Genomic DNA, 22,998 nt, shown 5'->3' with positions numbered 1-22,998 from the left:
CAGCAAAAGGCAGTCACGGAGGCGCACACAGCACAGAGAACGGATGGTTGACTCTGCTGCTAGATTGCCCTAGTGGGAAGGAAACAAAAGCTCCAGACTGCTCTGAACCCCACTTCCAACCCCACTTTCAATTGAACTGAACCCCAGTTCCGGGCTCATTGAGGGAGAGACTAGACTGTTTGGTAGCAAACGAAACTCCAGGGCACTTTTCTCTCAGAGGTGCTTGCAGCGAGTACCGAAGGACACTGAGAAACACTGAGACTCAGGAACCTCATACGGCGGGCCAGACAGAAGCCAAGGCTGGAGGCTCCACTCTGAAATCCCGCCCCATCCAAGCTGAACACAGAGACTTTTAAGGCTACCATTTCAGGGAAGCTGCAAAAATGCCAAGGCAAGGAAACAGATCACAAATGAAAGAAATGGAGGACAAAAAGTGACTGGATATAGAGTTCAAAACCACACTTATAAGGTTTTTCAAGAATTTCTTAGAAAAGGCCGATAAAATAAACAAGACCTATGAGGATGTGAAAAGGGATCAACTAGAAATAATAAGGGATCAACTAGAAATAATAAGAGATCAACAAGAAATAAAGAATACATTCTCTGAAATAAAAAACATTATACAGAGTCCTAAAAACAGAATGGAAGATCGCAAGAATCAAGTCAAAGATATGGAACATAAAGAGCCAGAGGACACTCCTCCACAGAAGCAAGAAGACAAGAGAATCCAGAAAGTTGAAGATAATGTAAGAAACCTCTAGGACAACTTCAAGCGAACCAACATCAGAATTATGGGGGTCCCAGAAGAAGAGAGAGAACAAGATACCGAAAACATACTGAAAGAAATAATGACAGAAAACTTTCCCCACCTGGTGAAAGAAATAGACTTACAAGTCCAGGAAGCACACATAACCCCAAACAAAAGGAATCCAAAGAGGACCACACCAAGACATATCATAATTAAAATTCCAAGAGCAAAAGACAAAGAGAGAATATTAAAAGCAGCAAGAGCAAAGCAGGTAGTTACCTATAAAGGAGCACCTATACGATTGTCAGCCGATTTCTCAACAGAAACCATGCAGGCCAGATGGGAATGGCAAGAAATATTCAAGGTGATGATAGCAAGAACCTACAGCCAAAAATACTCTACCCAACAAAGTATCACTCAGAATCGCAGGCCAGATAAAGAGCTCCACAAATAAAAAAATGCTAAATGAGTTCATCACTGCCAAACCAGAATTATATGAATTGCTGAAGGGGGTTCTTTCGGAAGAGGAAGAAAATAAAGAAAAAATAATGAACAACAAATATGTAACTATCAACAAGTGAATCTAAAAACCAAGGGAATTTAAAAAATCTGATGAACCATATTAACTGGTGAATATAATAGAATCAGAGGTATAGAAGAGGAGTAGACTGATGATTCTCAGGGAAAAGGGAGTGGGGGTGTGGGAAGAGACTGAACATAAACTGTGCACCTATGAATGAGGACAATGAGGGGTAAGAAAAGGGCAGAGAGTGGGGTGGGAACCTAGTGAAAGGGAGCAATGGAGGGGGGAAAAATGAGGAACATTTGTAATAATATGAACAATAAAGATTTATTAAAAAATAAAATAAAATAAAATGCAAAGGACAAAAGACAAAGAGAGAATCTTACAAGCAGCAAGAGAAAAACAGTTAGTCACCTATAAGAGAGCATACAATTGTCAGCTGATTTCTCAACAGGGATTGGCAAGAAATATTCAAAGTGATGAATAGCAAGAACCTACAACCAAGATTACTCTACCCAGCAAAGTTATTCAGAATTGAAGGGCAGATAAAAAGCTTCACAGATCAGAAAGAGCTAAAGGAATACATCACCACCAAACTAGTATTATATGAAATGCTAAAAGGTGTTCTTTAAAAAGAGGAAAAAGAAGAAAAAAGTAAAGATAAAAATTATGAGCAACAAATACGTATCTATCAACAAGTGAATCTAAAAGTCAAGTGAATTAAAAATCTGAGGAACAGAATAAACTGGTGAATATAATAGAATCAAGGGCATAGAATGGGAGAGGATTAATAATTCTCAGGGGGAAAGGGGTGTCTGTGTGGGGGGTACGGGAAGAGACTGGACAAAAATCATATACCTATGGATGAGGACAGCGGGGGAGGGGGGGAGCAGGGGGGGGCAGTAAGGGCAGAGGATGGTGTGGGGACCAGGTGGAAGGGAGCTATGGGGGGTGGGGGGAGGAAGAGAAACAATTGTAATAATCTGAACAATAAAGATTTATTTAAAAATAAATTAATTAAATAAAATAAAAAGGCCACAGAGGAGAGCAAGGACAGCTCTAGACAACAAAAAAGAAAGGAGGCATTTGCCTCCAGACCTTTTGCCACTGTAGGAGAGTGAATGGCACCAGTGAGGCCCAAGCTGGTCAGAGTGGTGGCAGGTACATGAAAAAGGATTCATCTTCCGAGGTTTCACTGAGGCAGCTGAGTGTCAGAGTCCTGGTGGGAGCTCTTGAAGTATAGTGGTCCCTCCTTTGGAAAAACTTCTGTTTGCTCTACCCTGTTCTTCTTAGACAGTCTCTTATTCTGTCAACTCTCTTATTTTTAGACTGTTAAATAACTTTAGTTTTGTTTTTTAAGTTTTTTTTTTTTTTGCTTGAATAGAAAAGATAAACTTAATTGTCTGACTTGCAAGCTAGCCATCTAATTGATACACTGATATTGATGCCAGTTGCCTGTATAGATATGATATACTCAAGGTTACAGGTGTTTGTTAAATACGATGGGTATTCAAGGTTACAAGCTGTCTTACACAAAGAACTAGAAGGATATAAAAAGGAAATACTCCCTCCTGTGTTTGTTCAAAATTTGACAGAGGTAATCTGCTCTGAACCTGCGTGCAATAAAGATGACTCCTAACTAATTGGCTCATTGGGTGTCTTGTCCAGCTCCCTGATTGGCGATACAACACTCTAAAAGCCGGAGGAGAATGGCAACAGTCAGCTGGCTCACAGGGAGATGCAAGTCCAGAGAGAGGAAACAGTGCAGACAAGCCTGGTTTGAAGAGCTGAGCCCAATGCTACTGTCACTTTAAGTGACTTAGTCTTCTGTAGAAAAAGAGCATTCTTCCATTTGAGCGCCACTGTCTGTTCTCCACTGTTGCTCACAAAGATCTATATGTTTCCACTGACAAGCTGTGATATGTATATTATACATGTATATGGGTATGTATTTGTATGTGCATAGACATTGTCAAATTTTAAAAAGCAAAGGCAGAACAGTGAGTATAATATGGTTCATTTATATTTTAAAATCATGTTTATGTTTAGATCTATACCTGTGAGTGATCTCTTAGAAAAGATGTAGAAGGCTATAGACCAAACTATTAACAAAGGTCACCTCTGGGGAAAGTAGTGGATGGAAGAAAGCAAGTAAATAAAGGGGAAACAGTTACATTTGACTGTACTATATACTCTGTCTCAATTTTTTAAACAAACATAAATTATTACTTTTTCAATTCTAAAAGCCAAAGAAAGATTTAAAAAAAAAAAAAAAAAAAGGAGGGGGGGGAGGGAGGAATAGAGGGAGGGAGGGAGGAAGGACAGAAGAAAAGTTATCAACAATTAATGCCCTTTCAACATAGAAATAATCTTTCTTCCTTGGAAACATGAAAAGTTACAAAAAGAAATTTTGAGTATTTCTGAGAAAAAAATTAGCACTTTAGACATAATTTTTTTAAATGTCAAGAATGAATCAGCCCTAGCCTGTTTGCCTTGGTGGATAGAGCGTGAACCTGTGGACTGAGGGTCCCAGGTTTGATTTCGGTCAAGGGCACATGCCCATGTTGTGGTTCCATCCCCAGTAGGGGGCATGCAGGAGGCAGCCAATCAAGGATTCTCTCTCATTATTGATGTTTCTATCTCTCTCTCCTTACTCTCTGAAATCAATAAAAATATATTCTTTAAAAACATAAATGAATCAATGTTTTTATACTATGGCTATACCTATGCTAATGATGTCTATAAAAAACATTATAACGATTGATAAGTGAATGGCTTAGATATCCACATGCAAAAGAATAAAATTGGACCCTTAACTCCATCATATTCAAAAATTAACTCAAAATATATAAAAAATCTAAATGTCAGAACTGAAACTAAAAACTCTTAGAAGAAAATCTTCATGATATTTGATTTGGCAAAGATTTCTTAAATGTGTAACACTCAAACACAAACAACAAAAGAAAAAATAAATTGACGACATCAAAATAAAAAACTTTTGAGCATCAAAGAATACAATCAACAGACTGAAAAGGCAACCTGGGTAATAAAAGAAAATATCTACAAACATATACCTAGTAAGTAGTTTATATTGAGAATATATAGATAGCTCCTACAACTCCAGAACTAAAACCAAAAACAAAATAAACAACCTGTCTTAAGAAAAAGGAAAGAACTTGTGTAGACATTGCCCTAAAGAAGATATGCAAATGGCCAATAAATACATTGATGCTCAAGGTCACTAATCACTAGGGAAATGCAAATCAAAACCACAATGAGGTATCACTTCACACCATAAGGATAGATATTATTTAAACACACACACACAGAATAAGTGTTGGCAAGGATATGGAGAAATTGGAACCCTTGTGCATTGCTGGGGGTAATGTAAACTGATGCGGCTGCTATGGCGGTTCTTCAAAAAATAAATAAATAAATTGAATTACTTTGTGATCCTGAACTCTGCTTCTGGGTCCATATCCAAAAGAAGTGAGAGCAGGAATTCCAACAGACATTTGTATACGAGTGTTCATAGCAGCATTATTCACAACAGCCAAAAGATAACATGTTAGTCAGGGTAATCCAGAGAACCATAGAATGGATGGATAGATCAGATCGATCGATCGATCGATCGATCGATCGATAGATGATAGATAGATAGATAGATAGATAGATAGATAGATAGATAGATAGATACAGACAGATAGCAATTGATTTTATGAATTGGCTCATATGACTATAAGAATCTGGCAAGTCCAAAATCTTCATGGAAAGCCAGCTGGCTGGAAACCCAGGGAAGAGCTGATGCTGCATTTCAAGTTCCAAGGCAGTCTCCTGGCAGAATTCCCTCTTCAAGAGCGATTGGTCTTTTTCTATTAAGACTTTCAAATAAATGGATGAAGCCCACCCACATTATGGAGAGCAATTTGCTTTACTCCAAGTCTAGTAATCTAAATTTTAATATCATCTAAATATATATATATCATCACAGAAATATTTAGAATATCTGACCAAATATCTGGGTACCGTGGCCTAGCCAAATTGACACAAACAATTAACCATCACAGATGGAAAGAACCCAAATGTCTATCAGCAGATGAAAGAATAAATAAAATGTGGTATATACATACCATAGATAGAATATCATTTGGCCTTAAGAAGTACATTCAGGCGCCGCCTAATGATGTTTCCATCAACGAGGAACCGCACGTATGACAGTGGTCCCAGAAGGATTAAATGGATTATAAGCAAAAAGCTTATTTGTGATGTGGAAAGAAAAGGCTAGCCCGGACTAAGCTGTTGAGCTTACTGCTAGCACTGGGTGGTTTAAATAGATGAGGAGGCTCAGCATGTGGTCTGTCTGCCCTGTGCCTCACTGGAGGCTGTGGCCTAGAGGTGTGAGGGCTAGCAAACTCACTTCCCTTCCTCAGTTTCTCATCCTTCTCTCCTTCCAGGCCTGTTCTCTCCCTCCTTCTCTCACTCTCTCTCCTCCCCCATTTCCTTCATTATCTCTTGTCTCAAGCTTTATTTTTCTGGTTCTCTTCTGATCTCTGATCTCCCTTTCCTTCCCTTCTCTTCCTTCTCTCTCACATCCTCCATCCCTCCTCCTGAGCTCTACTTCTCCCTCAGAGGGAACCTCCCTCCACGGCCTTCTCCTGACCTCCCCCCATTGGCGTGCTCACACATGTGCACACACACTTTATCTTTTGCGTTGTATTTTTTACTGCACCTTGTCTACATTTAGATACCTGAATACTTTGTGTTACAGCTGCCTGCAGGATTCAGTGCAGTAGCATGCTGTACAGGCGTGCAGCCTAGGAGCAATAGGCTACACCATAGAGCCTCGGTGTGCAGTAGGCTACCATCCAGGTTTGTGTGAGTGCACCCTGTGGTGTTTGCACAAGCACAGAATTGCCTAAGGATGCATTTCTCGAAATGTATCCCTATCATGAAGCAACACATGACTAATGAAATTCTGGCACATGGTACAATATAGATGAATCTTGAAAAGATTAGGCTAAGTAAGATGAGCATTATAAAAGGGTAAAATATTGTATATCTCCAGTTATATGAGGCACCTAGAGTAGTAAAATATATATAGAGAGAAAGGAGGATGGTGTTTATAGGAGGTCATAAATGGTTATTTAATGGGTCTGGAATTTCAGTTTGATGACAGTTATGAAGATGGAAAGTGGTGATGGTTGCACAACAATGTGAATGTACTTAATACCACTGAACTGTACAGTTAGATATTGTTAAAATGGCAAATATTATGTCATATTTTACCACAATTTAAAAAAATGAAGTGCTTACATGTATACGCTTTACTAAGATTCAACACTATGCTAAGTGAGTTAAATTGATTTTCTCATTTAATGCCTATTGATAGCCCAGTTTTGCAGATAAGAAAGCCCCTAGAGCCGAAATCGGTTTGGCTCAGTGGATAGAGTGTCGGCCAGTGGACTGAAGGGTCGCAGGTTCGATTCTGGTCAAGGTCACATGCCTTGGTTGCGGGCACATCCCCAGTGGGGGGGGTGCAGGAGGCAGCTGATCAATGTTTCTCTCTCATCAATGTTTCTAACTCTCTACCCCTCTCTTTTTCCTCTCTGTAAAAAATCAATAAAATATATTTTTTTAAAAAAAGAAAGAAGAAAGAAAGAAAGAAAGAAAGAAAGAAAGAAAGAAAGAAAGAAAGAAAGAAAACCCCTAGAAAAAGCGCCTTGCTCCAGGTGCACCAGTAAGAAGCAGACCTGGGATTGGAGCCCTCCCAGTCTGACTCCAGTCTGTGTGTTCAGTCAGTGTGTTACACTAAGAGTGACTACATTAAGGGAATGAGGTAAAAATCAAATTACAATATTTTTCAACCCAAAATGATGTGAAATCCAAACCGGTTATGATTAATAAGAGGACACCTAAAATTGCCCTATATTGACTTTCATCGTGAAGTTCTTATTCCAAAACTACAGCATCTCCAAAAATCAGACAAGAAGCCAGAATGCCCAAGAAATTGGGACAGAATATGTACCTGGAATTGCCCCATTTTCCATAAGCTTTGGAACATTTCATGGTTTCCCTATTTTTAAAAAATAAAAATACTGTAGTCCCATATAAATTTAAAATATATTTTAAATTTATATTTATGTTTAGATCTTTGCCTGTGAGTAGACACTTAGAGAAGGACTTGAAACGGTCAACAAAGGTTACCCCTGGAGAGAGTAAGAAGAAAGCAAATAAATAAAGGGGAAACCATTACTTTTGACTTTTATGCACTGTTTTGGTTTTTCAAAGAAGATAATCATCCAACTGACATCTATTCAATGTAAGTCCAGGACTACGGTAGTTCTGTATAAACAATTTGGAAAAACGGAGTAACAAACAATGAGCTCCGACTAATAAACAAATAAAACGTCTCCTGTCCCCATGTGCAGCACATCCCACAAGCAAGACTCATGATGGTGTTCTGGTCCCTCCAGGGAAATTTCACCAACTTGATTCTCCAAATGTTCCCTGCTCCTCCAATCACCCTTCTTCCATGGACTTCTTGACTACCACCACCACAAAGAAGAGCCACCTCGCTGTATTAAACCTAAAGCATATAGACTAGTGGTTAAGGCTCGGGCTGTGCCTGAAATACTCATCAGAAAGGATAGATGCACACCTATATTCATACCATACAATTTATAGTAGCTAAGATTTGGAAACAGCCTTAGTGCCCATCAGCAGATGAGGAGACGAAAATAGTGTGGTACATCTACACAATGAATACTACATGGCAAAAAAAAAAAAAAAAAAAGAATTAAAAAAGAATTTAAAAAGAAAGAAAATACTCCATGCATTTGCAACTGCATGGAGAGTATTATGCTGAGCAAAATAAGCCAGTCAGAGAAAGGTAAGTACCACATGATCTCACTCATGTGTGGAATCTAATGAACCAAATAAACTGATGATCAAAAATAGACCCAGAGACATAGAAGCATGCACAGACAGTTGAACCTCAAAGGGAAGGCAGGGGAGGGTGGGTGGGAAGAGATCAACCAATAAACTTGTAAGCATATATGCATGACCCATGGCCACAGGCAATGGGGTGATGAGATCCTGGGGGCGGGTATCGAGGGGAGGATGGAGAGGGTCAGAAGAGGTAAATGGGGGGGAAAGGAGGACCTTTGTAATACTTTCAACAATAAAGTTTTTTTTGTTTTTTTTAAGGCTTGTGCTGTGGTGTTACACTGTCTGAGTCTGCATTTGCCATTTGTTCACTGGGTGACTTTGGGCAAGTTTCTTAGCTTGTGCCTCTGTCTTCTCAGCTAATAAATGCCAACCATCACAGGGCTGTTGAGAGGCTTACATAAGCTGAGATATGTAAGGTATTCAGAGTAATATCTGCCATGTATTAGTGGTCAGAAAATGATAGCCATAGATGCATCAAATAGCCATCCGCAAGCAACAGACTGTCCCCGGGATGGTTGAGGAGAATGAAAAATCATCCAAGGGAGAAGGAACCTTAGAGGTCATATTACGGATATTGGCACAGAGAGGACCATCATGGTTCAATGTCATGCCTGAGGTCACACAGGGGGTCAGCAGCAGCACCAGGGCCAGACTCGGTTTCACCCTGACATAAGCCCTGGAGGAAGAGAAGGCAAGAGATCTCCAAACTGACTCTCTACTTAGGTGCATATTACAAGCCTTATCTACTTCAATAATTATACCTTATAAAAGGATATGTATTAACATATGAATAGACAATCCTGTCAGTGGGAGGAGAAAGAGCTATTCTGCACACAGTGTGTGTGTCAAAGCCTTTAGAGCACATGTGTCAAACACAAGGCCCGCGGGCCAAATCCAGCCCGCCAGGCCTTGCAATGTGGCCCGCACCACGCTGTCATCACTGCACTCCGCTGTCAGTTTATGACATTATCAGTTTATGACTGTTCAGTAAACCATTCGGCCCGCAATTTAGGCTGGATTTTAGATTTTGGCCCCTTCTCTGATTGAGTTCGACACCCCTACTTTAGAGCGTTCCCCGTTTTGAGAAATCACCCTTGGAATAGCCCAGAAGGCAAGGCCACTTCAGCAGAGCTCCAAGACAGCCACTACAGAGGGAGTCCAAAAAGTGGGGTCCAGACTCACTGGTCCATCCTACCCCATTGCCTGCAGGCCCTGATGGCAGGTCACAGAAGCAACAGAGCAGATACGGAGGGTATGCTGGGCAAAAGGGAGAGACCAGACTCCAGAGATGGATCATTCTAGAAATACTTCCACTTTTACCAGTGCAGCTTGTCATCCCCCACCAATCTACCTCCTACGCCTCTCCTTCCCCATCAGGCTCTCCATGCCATCCTCCGCCTCTCCCACCTTCCCAACCTTCCGGATCACTAACCCCTCAGATTGTCCTGCATTTCAACTCAGCCTCCCCATAGAGCCACACCTTCCAGCCTCCGTGCTGTGCCCAGGCTTCCATTTCCTCCAAAAATGCCTGCCCCTGCTCTTGTTCTATGACCCTTTCCGCTCCATTAAAACCGTTGGGCAAAATTTTCCCCCAGAAATGCCAACCTTTCCAAGAAGCCATCCTATAATAAGAAGTCACCTTTCCATCCTCTGCACCCACAGACCTTTCTAGATCTTTCTAAAACACGGATAAATTCTATCCCACTTCCCTTCCAAGATTCTCCTTTACAGTCTCCTACAGTGCATTGCTAACAAGTGGTCAGCACTACTAGTTGCTACGCTGTTTCCCCGAAAATGAGACAGTGTCTTATATTAATTTTTTTCTCCCAAAGTTGCGCTAGGTCTTATTTTCGGAGGATGTCTTATTTTTGGGAAAACACGGTAGCACAGAGGTCAGAATGGGGCTGGGAAAGCTGGTGTGTAGCAGGGGGATCTGGGGAGGAAGGCAATAAAGAGTGACTACAAAGCAAAGACTTACTACATTCCAGAATGGTTCTAAGTATTTAACATATCTTAACTCAGTCCTCAAGACAACCCCATGAGGTGGGTGCTACTATCTCCTCATTGCAGAGGCAGAAACTAAGGTTCAGAGGGGCTGGCTAACTTGCCCAAAGTCAAACAGTGGGGCTGTGAATTGAACCAAGCCAGCTGTCGCTTTATATTGTTTCTCTGCAGCGCTGTTCCTTCCAACCTGCATCTCTGGAAACCACTTCAACTGTTCCACCCAGTGTATGCATCGCCCTTTTGAATCAAAAACATGCTCTGCAACTTGCAATTATGACACCAAATTCCCACCCTTGTTTTTTAAGCCAGAAATGAAAGATCAATTCTGGTCAGATCTGCCATGATAATAAATAATATATAACACGGTCTCAAATCCAAAACATTGTTTAAACAGAGAGATTCATAGATGTTTCTAATGGAATGGGCCTCAGACCACTTACCTAGCTCCATATTTGCCATCATTTCCATCCTGAAATATATACCAAAACAGTCTGCAAGCATACACATCTAATGATCATTCTGCATATAATTTTGATAGAATTAAAGGACTAATATACAAATATAGCATAAGGTTACTGATAAACACAGTTGTCTGTCATATGTTTAAGTTTTTTGTTTTGTTTTGTTTTGTTTTGTTTTACAATCACAAAGGAATTCGGACCTCCCACTATGGATAGGAGAATATAGAAAAGATACATTCCAGTTACAATTACATCCAAATGTAAATGAAATAGCAAATTACCTGTATAGTTGAGGTTTTAAAATAATCTAATATTGAACATCCCATTAATGAAGCAAAAGTTTTGTTAATTCTGAACAAGCCAGATAATTTTCTCAATCTTCTATCAAGACCGTCAGAGAGAGGAGGATGTATAAAGATTTCAGCTTTACAGATGTATAGACTGTTTTCACAGAAAGAAAGTAGAAAAATAAACGTATCAGTAGGCTCCACTTTTGAAGTTAGGGGAGATTTACAACAGGATACCAACTTAATGTCTGTTCCCAGGAAAATGTAAAAATAGCATACAGATGACCAAAAAGTTAAAATAAATTTTAAAAAAAAAATCTTAGCAAAGTTAGAAGAAAGGGAAGCCAGGGCTCTGTGCAGTTGTGCAGTTTGTAGCAGCGAGATATATATATATTTTTTTTATTATTTTTTTTTTTTTTTTCCTTTCCCTGATGAAGAGGAGCCTGGTGAGGACAGCAGAAAAGACTCAGCGTAGAGACCACAGCGGGAGAAAATAAGATACCCAGCGGGGCATCCAAAACTTACCCAACTCGGTCTGTTTACTCAACCCTTTATTTTTTCCAGTTTGCCGGTGTAAATCAGACAGCGGCTAGGCTTTTGTTGCTGCTCTTTCTGTTCTTTGGGTAGCAGAGCCCCATGAAAATTAGCCTACGTGTTGGATAGGATCTGGCCCCGTCTCGCATAGGATGGGAGGGGAAAGTTTTACACTTGGGTCCTTGATTGCTTCTTTGGGAAAATGAATAAGTAAGCGGCCAGAAGGAGAGGACGTGGGAGACGTGCTCAGCTGCCGCTGGGCCCCCGCCGCGGGGCTGCACCGCTCCCCCGCGCAGCTGTCCAGATGTGCCTCATCTGGTTCCCTCGCCCCGCACGAATCTCTGCCGCCGCCAGCTCATTGGCAGCCGCGGCTCCTCGCCTGTCGCCCATTGGCCGGTCGGCCCGCCATTCCCGCAGGCCTGGGCCCGCCCCCGCCCGCCGGGCCAGCTCCCTCCAACCTCCTAAGGAACCTGGAAGTGCTGCGCGGGCGCTGATGTGGCACTCGGCGGCGGCGAGCGAGCCCGAGAGGGGCCCGGGGCCGAGGCGTGGCTCCCCGCACGCAGGCCCCGGGTATGCCCATTCTCTCAGACAGGCTGGTTTAATCGGGGTGATTTCCATCTATTCTTGGGATGAAACTAAGGCGCGCCTCGGGCTCGCTGAAGTCCCCTGCATTTCCAAGTCTATGGGACTGGGAGCTGGCTCCCGGATGCCCACACTCCCCAAAGGGATTCAGGGCAGGTCAGAACTTCATTCTCTCCACTTCCTACAGGGAGCACATTATAAAGTCCAAGAGCCTGTCCCTTGAGGGCAGTGTTCTTTTTGTTGGCGGAGAAGCCCTAATGAATCCTTTGAAGGCCTTATTAACCAGGAGGCGGTGGTTATCTGTGGAGAGAAGGCCAGGGTCGGTGTGGTGTTTCTGTTGTTGGGTGGTGGAAATAAGAAATGATGCTTGGTGCTTTGAGAAATTAGACAGCACTATCCCCTAACAATGCTTTGATCCTGGGGAAATCATGGAAGGGTTAACCTGTTGGTTGGTTGGTTGGTTGGTTGGTTGATTGGTGGAGATTGGGAGAGGTTGAGATTTTCAAATCCATTGCCATTGTAATTTAAAGATGTTGACAGAAATGTGACCTCATTGGAATATGAGATGGCAAGAGCCACACTTATTGGAGCACACACATTAAAAGGTGCCAGCTTGACCCACATTATCATATTTAATTCTTAACAACCACCTTATAAGTAACTATTAGAATTATCTTCATTTTCAGATAAAGGCTACCAAGATGCAGAGAAGCCTATCTCAGCATATTACTTATAGATGTTTGCAGCACTGTATCATGGATGCATAAACTTACATGCCATTTGCTAGGAGTGGGTGGGTCAGAATTTATTGTGAGTTGCCTCTACCTTATGCCCAAAGCTGTCACCACATAGATGATGTCCTCTTGGTTAGTATATTTGTCACCTATGGCTATCTGTGTAACAGATCACCACAAATTTATTATTGCACAGTTTCTGAGGGTCGGGAGTCCAGGCATGGCTTAACTGGCTCTGCTCAGGGTCTCACAAGGCTCCAACCAAGATGTTGTCCAGGCTGCATTCTCATCTGGAGGCTTGATTGGGGAAGAATCTGCTTCCAAGCTCTCTCAGGTTGCTGTCTTGATTCACTTCTTTGCTGCTGTAGGGCCGAGACCCCAGATTCTTTCTGGATGTCAGCTAGCAGCTACCCTTACCCCCTCAAATTTACTCTTAACTCCTGCACTTCCTAAAAGCCAGGCAGTAGAGATCCTAAGGGGGGCTACCTTAGTGTATGTTTGCCACAGTGGGCAAGTCAGACACTTCAGTCTGGATCACCCTGATTGCAATGTTATCACATCTCTACAAGCTCTCCAAAAATTCAGGACCTTACCAAATGTTCAAAGAAGAATTAATACCAATTCTATATAATCTCTTCCAGAAAATAAAAGAAGAGAGAATATGCTGAAACAGGTTTAGCTCAGTGGATAGAGCATCGGCCTGAGGACTGAAAGGTCCCAGGTTCGATTCTGGACAAGGGCATGTACCTTGGTTGCGGGCACATCCCCAGTAGGGGTGTGCAAGAGGCAGCTAATCGATGCATCTCTCTCATCGATGTTTCTAACTCTCTATCCCTCTCTCTTCCTCTCTGTAAAAAATCAATAAAATGTATGTTTTTAAAAAATGAAGATAAAATACTTACAATTCACTTTGTAAAGCCAGTGTTACTCTGATATACAAACAAGCACATCATAGAGAAAGAATACATGCCAATACCCCTCCTGAATATGGCACTAAATCCTTAACAAAATATTAGCAAATGGAATTCAGCAATACATAAAAATTATTAGACACTGTGACCAAGTGTGTGTTTTTTCCCAGAGTTGCAAGGCTTGTTCGGTATTCAAAAATCAATCAATATAAACCATGATATTAACAGCCTACAGAAGAAAAATCATACATATTAATCAATGAAGAACAAGCATTTGACAAAAGTTGTACTTTAACATCACAGCTTAACCTTTCCAAACTCTGAGAAAAATTTTAAAACATTTGCAAATTTGAGTTTTAAATAGCCTCCCCCAGGCAGCATGGCTCAGTGGTTGAGGGTCGACCTATGAACCAGGAGGTCACCCTTAGACTCCCGGTCAGGGCACATGTCCGGGTTGTGGGCATGTTCCCCAGTAGGGGGCAGGCAGGAGGATGCTGCACCCTGTTTCTCCCATCATTGATGTTTCTATCTCTCTCTCTCCCTCTCCCATTCTCTCTGAAATCAATAAAAATAAAAACAAATGGCCTCTTGTTTTCACTTACTTTTTTATTACTATGGATGCCATATTTTAAACAAAAAGTTGACAAACTAGAAAGGTTCAAGTGAAGGCATTCAAGGTGATGGGCTGTGGAACTCGGGTTCGGTGGGCAATGGTGGATGGCACAGAGCATTCCGCCGAGGTTCCCACAGGGACCAGAAAGGTAGAGAAAGGCGTGAATGCTATCCTTTAGAATGCAGTGACATCATTCAGGAGAGGAAGCTATGCTGTTAGGTACTCCTGCAAAGAAAAATCCACATTTCAAGTGGATGGAGCCCTTACAAAAGGGAGATTATAGCTCAGGATGAGAAAGGGCCTTTTGTGTGTGTGTGTGTGTGTGTGTGTGTGTGTGTGTGTGTGTGGTAGGAGGAGAAGGAGAGCAGGATAACAACAGCATCAACTATGAGAGCTTCAGCACAGTGAAAGAGACTGTCTTCTAGCCCTGGCAGTCATCAAGCAAAGCCTGGAACACATTTGGCAGACTCACTGCAGAGCGAGTTCCTGCCTCAAGTAGGAATTGGGATGAGACAGTCTTGGATCAAATGATCTTTTATTCCTTCAGTTTTATTGAGATACTAGAGGCCTGGTGCATGGATCCGTGCACTGGTGGGGTCCCTCAGCCTGGCTTTCACCCTCTTGCACTCCAGGAACCCTCAGGGGATCTCAGACTGCCGGTTTTGGCCTGATGCCCACAGGCAAGGTCTAGGGACCCCACCATTGCATGAATCTGTGCACCAGGTCCCTAGTATGCCCACAAGATCTTTGGTTAATCTCTTTCCACCCTCACCCCGCCTTCTTTCTGCAGTTCATCAGTCTGTTCCATGTTTCCATGCTTGTGTCTTAAGTGTCTGCCCCATGGTGCTCAGGGCATGTCATAGATACCGGTTGAATAGTCAAACAGTTGCTTAGGCTTTTATATCCTATCTAATAAAGAGGGAATATGCTAATTTACCCTCATGCCATCACAAAGATGGCGGCACCCACAGCCAATAAAAATGGAATATGCAAATTGGCTCTCACCCTCAAAGATGGTGGTGCCCACAGCCAATAAGGAGGGAATATGCTAACTGACTTCCATGCCCTCAAATATGGCGGCACCCACAGTCACAAGATGGCAGTTCCCAGTCCCCTCAGCCCTGCCAGGGAGGCAGGTGTGCAGCAAGGCTAGGCCCACCTAGAGGTAGGCCCAGCTGCTCCAAATGCCTACCTCCAGAGTCCCCCAGTCCCCTCAGCCCCCAGCTGCCCAGAGCTGCCCAAGGCTCAGGTAACCAGGGCCAGCCAAGGCTTGTACTGAAGGCAGTGGCAGCAGCAAAGGTGTGATGGGGGCATCACCTTCCCCCGGTCGCCGGGTCGCCTCCCGCCCCAAAGGCTACCATACTGTGAGAGGGAGCAGACGGTCTCAGGGACACACACACACACCCCACTCCAGTGCATGAATTTTCATACACCGGGCCTCTAGTATGTAGATAATTGCCATGCATCATTGTATAGGTTTCAGGTGTACAGCATAAAGGCTTCACTTACATATGTTGTGAAGTGATTCCCACAATAAGTTTAGTTAACATCCATCATCTCAGATAGATACAATAAAAAGAAATTTTTAAAAAAATAGAGAAAATAAGTTTTTTCCCTTGTAAGAACTCAGGATTTGCTCTCTTAATAGTTTTTAATGTATATCACACATGAGTGGTAACTATCATCGCCATATGCACACCACATCCCTAGTACCTTTTATCAGATGATCTTCAAAATCCTGTGCTCTGTTTCTCTCATTCCCCCTCCTTACCGTGTTTTTTTGTTGTTGTTGTTTGTGTGTGTGTGTGTGTGTGTGTGTGTGTTTTCTATTGGCTCCTGCACTTCCCGGAAATGGTGACTTGTCATTATCTTCCTATGTTGGCAAATTGAGGGGTGAGAAGTAAAGACACTTGTGTATAAGAACACAGTGAGCAATCTTTAAACACATGAACTAATCACAGGTGGAAGATGGACTTCAGAGATTAGAAAAGAGATTCCTGGGAAAGTACTTGGTTGGCTCCTTAATCATGTTAAAATGGTTCATGACCAGTATATTAATCATTACCCCTTAATTATTAGCTAACCAGTGCCCTTCCCAAATGGAAAATCTAAACAAATAGACGCAATGGTTATTATAAAATTTTCATTTGTTTGTACTAGCCCTCCACCAAAACACTTGAAGGCAATTTACACAATAGCAAGGAAAACATGAGCTCTGAAGAAAGATGTGTTGTGCACAGAAGACTAAGGAGGGAGAACACAGGGAGGAGGTTTGAAGAGTATGGAACAATGTCTGCTTTACAGTTTGAGAACCAGTTAGATGGGTGTTTGATGTCATGCTGAAAGGTTTTGACTTAATTCTGTAAATGATAGGAAACCTGCCAAGGTCTTCAAGCTAGACAGTGACACAGTGTTGTTGTTTTTTAACGAGTTATCTCTGAGCCAGTGATGTGTAGTTTTTGTTTGCTATCTCTTTCCTCCCTGGAATCTGAGTCCCTGGACAACAGGAGCTCTCATCAGCCTTGCTCACTGCTGTGTCCCCAGCACAGCGCAGGCAGTCAAACATCTTTGTTGAATGAACAACTGGATGCTGGCAATTAGTCATCAAGGGAGAGACTCCGAACCAGGAAGAGGTGTGGCTACCTCTGGTTTAAGCCACTCAAGAGCTGCTGGGCACACAAGCACACATGAGCTGGGACTAAAAGGGCTGGGTAAGAGAAAAAGGCTTTTCCATTCACTATTGTTTTTGGTTTGTTTGCTTATTTTTTCATTGAGATATACTTGACATGTAACCTATAATTGACATATAACATTATATTTGGCTCATAACATTATATTTGTTTCAGGTGTTCAGCATAATGATTCAATATTTGTATATATTGTGAAATGATTACCACAGTAAGTCTTCCATCACCATATATGGGTTAAATAAACTTTTTTCCTGTGATGAGAACTTTTAAGATCTATTCCCTTAGCAACTATCAAACATGCAGTATAGCATTATTAATTACTAGAGGCCTGGTGCATGAAATTCGTACATGGGAAGGGGGTCCCCTCAGCTAGGTCTGCACTCTCTCTAATCTGGGACCCCTCAGGACCTCTGGCTCCTAACCACTCACCTGCCTGCCAGCCTGATCCCCTTAACTGCTCTCCCCTGCTGGCCTGATCCCCCTAACTCCTCTCCCCTGACAGCCTGTTTGCCCTAACTTCTCTCCCCTGCTGGCCTGTTCCCCATAACTGCTCTCCCTAGCCTGCCTGATTGTCTCTAGTCTCCTCTGCCTTGGCCCAGCCAACATGGCTTTGTCCTTCAGGAAGGGCATCCAGAAGGTCATCTGGAAGATGTTCAGTCTAATTAGCATATTATCCTTTTATTAGTATAGATGCCAACTTGTCCTAAAAATGCAGATTGTTCCCAGGTTTTCCTATCATGGAAGGGATAGGATGCCCGCAGTAGCATCTTGGGTTCTGATCAGGGCTTATGTGCTTGTGCTTTATCTCAGCAGATGTGATTCCTAGAAGACTCTTGGATGTACCTTGAACATTTCTATCGAATTTGCCAACTCATCCTCCAAAAATGTTGAACCACTTTAAACTCCCACCAGCAACCCTGCATGTGCCCTCCATCCCACTTTGATGCCAATATCATTGATTTCTCCCTAGAAGCTTCCCTCCCATCAGCAGGGATTGCTTGGTACTTGAACCAACCTCATTGTTCAGCTAGGGACTTGATTTTCCAAGATAGAATTATGGAGGAGGAAAAATAGTTTTCCTCTACCTTTCTGAGTTCTTAGTGGAGGCCCTTGTAATGAAAGACAGATACCAAGAGAAAAACAAAAGTTCATTAACATGTGTACCTCGTGTATATGTGGGAGATCCCAGGGAAAAATGAGTAACTCCCCAAGGTGGCTTAGAATGCAGATTAAAATACCTTCTTCCTAGGGATAGGGGATGGCAGATATAGGCCTCTTAGAGGAGAGTAAATGACTTTTAGGAAAGATGAATGGGTATGGAGGGAAATAGTTTGTAACAAAGCTTGGGTGTGATGTCAGCTTCTACTCTCCTGTCCTGTGACAGGAGTCAGTCTTCTCTGCCTGATGACACTTCTCCCGTCAAGGGGACCCATGACATTTAAGCTCCTTTCTGGGGGTCTGAATTTAGGTAGATCAGGAGTCTTCAGTGAAAGGCTCTGCATGCATTTGCTGTTTTTCAAACATCTGCAGCTCAAGATCATGAATATATAAACAAAGCATTATGTTGGAGTGGCATGGTCTCTGACCTTTCGAATAAACCCAGCAAAAGCTTGTTTCCTCTCTTAGATGATTTGCCACAGTAGCATTATTCCCTGGAGACGGTATTCTGACCAGACCTTCCTGGGAGTGGTCATAACATACCCTGTGCTTGTAGAAAGGTGTGGGCCACATCACTAAATAATCTAGGGGCAGCCGAAACCGGTTTGGCTCAGTGGATAGAGTGTTAGTCTGTGGACTGAAAGGTCCCAGGTTCGATTCCGGTCAAGGGCATGTACCTTGGTTGCGGGCACATCCTGGTAGGGGGTGTGCAAGAGGCAGCTGGTCAATGTTTCTCTCTCATCGACGTTTCTAGCTATCTCTCTTTCTTCCTCCTCCCTGTAAAATATCAATAAAATACATTTTTTTAAAAAGAAAAATCCAGGGGCAGTTTTCTCTTCTTGTGGAAAGGGAGATAAAATTATGATAGTTTATCTCCCTTTCCACAGGTTTCTTGCAGGTTTGTGTCTCTGCTGCCCCCTCACCCTCTACCCAACAGCCCCAGGACCTTGGGGCTGCTAGGTGCTGGACCTGCAAGTTTGTGTCTCCGATCTGGCTTCCCAAAGCCTCAGCGCCACCATGGTGGGGCTTGGGGCTGCTGGATGCCGGCCTTCCTGCAGGTTTGTGTCTCTGATCTGGCCCCTGCAGCCCCAGCACCACCTGGCCACTATGGGCATCGCCATCTTTGTTGGGTTAATTTGCATACTCACTCCTATTGGCTGGTAGCATAGCGGAATGATGGTCAATTTGTATTTTCTCTTTTATTAGTGTAGATGGTCACCATGCAGTACACTATATCCCCAGTACTTATTTATTTTATAACTGTAAGTTTGTTCCTTTTGACCCCCTTCACCCATTTTTCCCTCCCCTTCCCACACACACCTGCTGTTGGCAACCACCAATCTGTTCTCTGTATCTATTAGCTTTTTTTTTTCTTTTTTTTTTTAGATTTCACACATAAGTGAGATTATACAGTATTTGTCTTTTTCTAGTTGACTCATTCCACTTTGATAATGCCCTCAAGATTTATCCGTGTTGTCACAAATGGCAAGATTTCATTCTTTTCTATGATTGAATTAGAGGCCCAGTGCATGAAAATTCATGCACTGGAAAGGGGGCCCTCCACCCGCAGTCTGGGAGCCCTCCAGGGCAGGAGGCAACCCGGTGATCAGGGAAAGGCGACACCCCATCACACCTCTGCTGCTGCCACTGCCAGCAGTGAAAACCTTGGCCAGCCTTGGTTACCTGAGCCTCAGGCAGCCCTGGGCGGCTGGGCAGCCATCAGAGGCTTGCCTGTGCCTCAGGCATTGGCTGACTTGATTGAGTGTCCACCCGTAAACCAGGAGATCATGGTTGATTCCCCATCGGGACAAATGCCTGGTTTTCATGCTTGATTCCCAGTAGGGGCGTGCAGGAGGCAACCCATTGATGATTCTCTCTCATCATTGATGTTTCTATCTCTCTCTCCCTTCCTCTCTGAAATCAATAAAAGTATTTTTTAAGAGTAAATGGCTTACTGTATTTTCCGGGGTATAAGACGATCCCTAATTTTACAGTTAAAACATAGGTTTAGGCCTATATTCGCTGTATAAGACTACCCCCCACTTCCGAGGCAACACCAGTTCTTTTTTTAATAGACCGCCTCTCTGACTCTGGCCAATCTGAGCAGGCTTTTTACTAGAACACAGTGTACATACCTCGGAAGTGGGGGGTAGAGAAGCTCAGAGAAGCTCCTGTGTCCCTTCATCCAAAAGGACTGAGAATTGTCCAGACGACATCAAAGTAGGAGAAGAAAACTGAAGGCTACGCAAGGGACTGAGGTGCCAACATGGAGTTATCTGAAGAAATTAAAGACTGAAGTGAAAGCTACCCCTTTAATCATGTTCCTGCTTCATGCTAGCATCTGTTAGCTTTCAGTCTTCTGCAAAGTCTTGTGCAGCAAGTCCAAGGACTCTGAGTAAATCTATACCAGCAACAAAAGAGACTCATTTAGTAACTAAAAATAGTAATATGTCCATAATTCTGATTTCTCATTTTGTTGTTTTGCATTGGCATTGTTGTTATTATTTAATAGCCAGAGTTTTGCTCTTGACATTCAAGTTTCGAAAATAACATGTTATGTGGTTTAGTTTTTGCATTGGCAACAACAACAACAAAACAAAACAAAACAAAACAAAATCTGAAGACCAGAATAAACTGGTGAATATAATAGAATCAGGGGCAAAGAAAGAGAGTGGATTGATAATTATCAGGGAGAAAGGGGTGGGGGGTGCAGAAAGAGACTGGATTAAAATCGTATAATCTATGGATAAGGACAATGGCGGGGGGGTGGGGTGGTAAGGGCAGAGGGTGTGGCAGGAACCTCGTGGAAGGGAGCTATGGGGGGGGGGGAACAAGTGTAATAATCTGAGCAATAAAGATTTATTTTTAAATAAATAAATAAATAAATAAATCTTCACAAGCCTAAGAAGAAGGCACTGTTACTAAGCCCATTTTACAGATGAGGAAAATATGGCACAGAGGTTCAATGACTTACTCAAGTTCCCTTGGTTACTAATTAGAATCAAGAGAGTCCACATTTTAAAGCTTACTGTGTAAAACTGTAAACAATAAATGTCGAACATATTGCCAAAAAAAATAAATAAATAAAATGGAAAAAAATAAATAAATAAAAAATAAAAATAAATAAAAAACTTCAAAACTGAAGTCCTGGTGTGAGCTCTCCCTCCCAGAAGCACGTGGGCCTTTCCTTCCCCTCTTCCTCCCCTACAGGCATGCATCTCCTAAACTCTAAGGACCCCCAAGAGGCTTGCAAGAGGGACCAATGGGCAGCAGCAGCTCATCCATGGCTACCCCCTGATCCTGTCCCCACTTCTCCCTTTTCTCTGACTTCCCAGTGAGATGAAGCAACCGAGTCTCAGCTCATTTCTCTGCCTAGGATCTCTCCAGCTGCTTTTTTCTAACCTAGGCACTTTCTTGTTTTACTGTCCTAAACTTTAATAAACTTACTCTCAAAACCACCTGGACTCTTTTTTTTTTTTTTTAATAAATCTTTATTGTTCATATTATTACAAATGTTCCTCATTTTACAAATGTTCCTCATTTTACAAATGTTCCATATTATTACAAATGTTCCCCCTTACATTGCTCCCCTCTACCAGGTTCCCACCCCACTCTCTGCCCTATCCCCATCCCCCATTGTCCTCATCCATAGGTGCACAGTTTATGTTCAGTCTCTTCCCACACCCCCCACTCCCCTTTTCCCCGAGAAGTCAGTCCACTCCCCTTCCATACCTCTGATTCTATTATATTCACGAGTTAATATTGTTCATCAGATTTTTTAATTCCCTTGGTTTTTAGATTCACTTGTATTTGTTTTTTATAATTTTTATATTTATTTTCTTCCTCTTCCTAAAGAACCCCCTTCAGCAATTCATATAATTCTGGTTTGGTGGTGATGAACTCCTTTAGCTTTTTTTTATTTGTGAAGCTCTTTATCTGGCCTGTGATTCTAAGTGATAGCTTTGCTGGGTAGAGTATTTTTGGCTGTAGGTTCTTGCTATTCATCACCTTGAATATTTCTTGCCATTCCCGTCTTGCCTGCATGGTTTCTGTTGAGAAATCAGCTGACAATTGTATGGGTGCTCCTTTATAGGTAACTACCTGCTTTTCTCTTGCTGCTTTTAATATTCTCTCTTTGTCTTTTGCTCTTGGAATTTTAATTATGATGTGTCTTGGTGTGGTCCTCTTTGGATTCCTTTTGTTTGGGGTTATGTGCGCTTCCTGGACTTGTAAGTCTATTTCTTTCACCAGGTGGGGAAAGTTTTCTGTCATTATTTCTTTCAGTATGTTTTTGGTATCTTGCTCTCTCTCTTCTTCTGGGATCCCCATAATTCTGATGTTGGTTCGCTTGAAGTTGTCCCAGAGGTTTCTTACATTATCTTCAACTTTCTGGATTCTCTTGTTTTCTTGCTTCTGCAGAGGAATGTCCTCTGGCTCTTTATGTTCCAAATCTTTTACTTGATTCTTGCAATCTTCCTTTCTGTTTTTAGGACTCTGTATAATATTTTTTATTTCTGACAATGTATTCTTTATTTCTAGTTGATCCCTTTTTATTTCTAGTTGATCCCTTATCATATCCTCATAGGTCTCATTTATTTTATCGGCCTTTTCTAGGAAATTCTTGAAAAACCTTATAAGCATGGATTTGAACTCTATATCCAGTCACTTTTTGTCCTCCATTTCTTTTGTTTGTGATCTGTTTCCTTGTCTCGGCATTTTCACAGCTTCCCTGAGTTGGTAGCCTTATAAGTCTCTGTGTTCAGCTTGGATGGGGCAGAGTTTCAGGGTGGAGCCTACAGCTTTGG

General features: G+C 42.3%; 1 protein-coding gene across 5 annotated transcripts in view; it reads right to left on the bottom strand.

The window, feature by feature from the left end:
* Positions 1-11,849, bottom strand: part of TMEM45A (transmembrane protein 45A) — a 118,868-nt gene extending 107,019 nt beyond the window's left edge. The window contains exons 1-2 of one of the 5 annotated variants that reach the window (XM_084875518.1): positions 11,497-11,849; positions 10,966-11,125 (exon numbers count right to left, since the gene is read on the bottom strand). The gene's annotated coding sequence lies outside the window, so the exon portion shown is untranslated. The remainder of the gene's footprint in view (positions 1-10,965; positions 11,126-11,496) is intronic. The other 4 variants (XM_084875516.1, XM_084875517.1, XM_084875519.1 and 1 more) reach the window with 4 other exon arrangements.
* Between the last annotated feature and the right edge of the window lie 11,149 nt (positions 11,850-22,998).

Source organism: Pipistrellus hanaki (assembly GCF_964339955.1).
Source record: "Pipistrellus hanaki genome assembly, chromosome: 2".
NCBI classification, from domain to species: Eukaryota; Metazoa; Chordata; class Mammalia; order Chiroptera; family Vespertilionidae; genus Pipistrellus; species Pipistrellus hanaki.
Note: the sequence above shows the minus strand (reverse complement) of the source record. Positions and strands in the feature narration are given on the sequence as shown.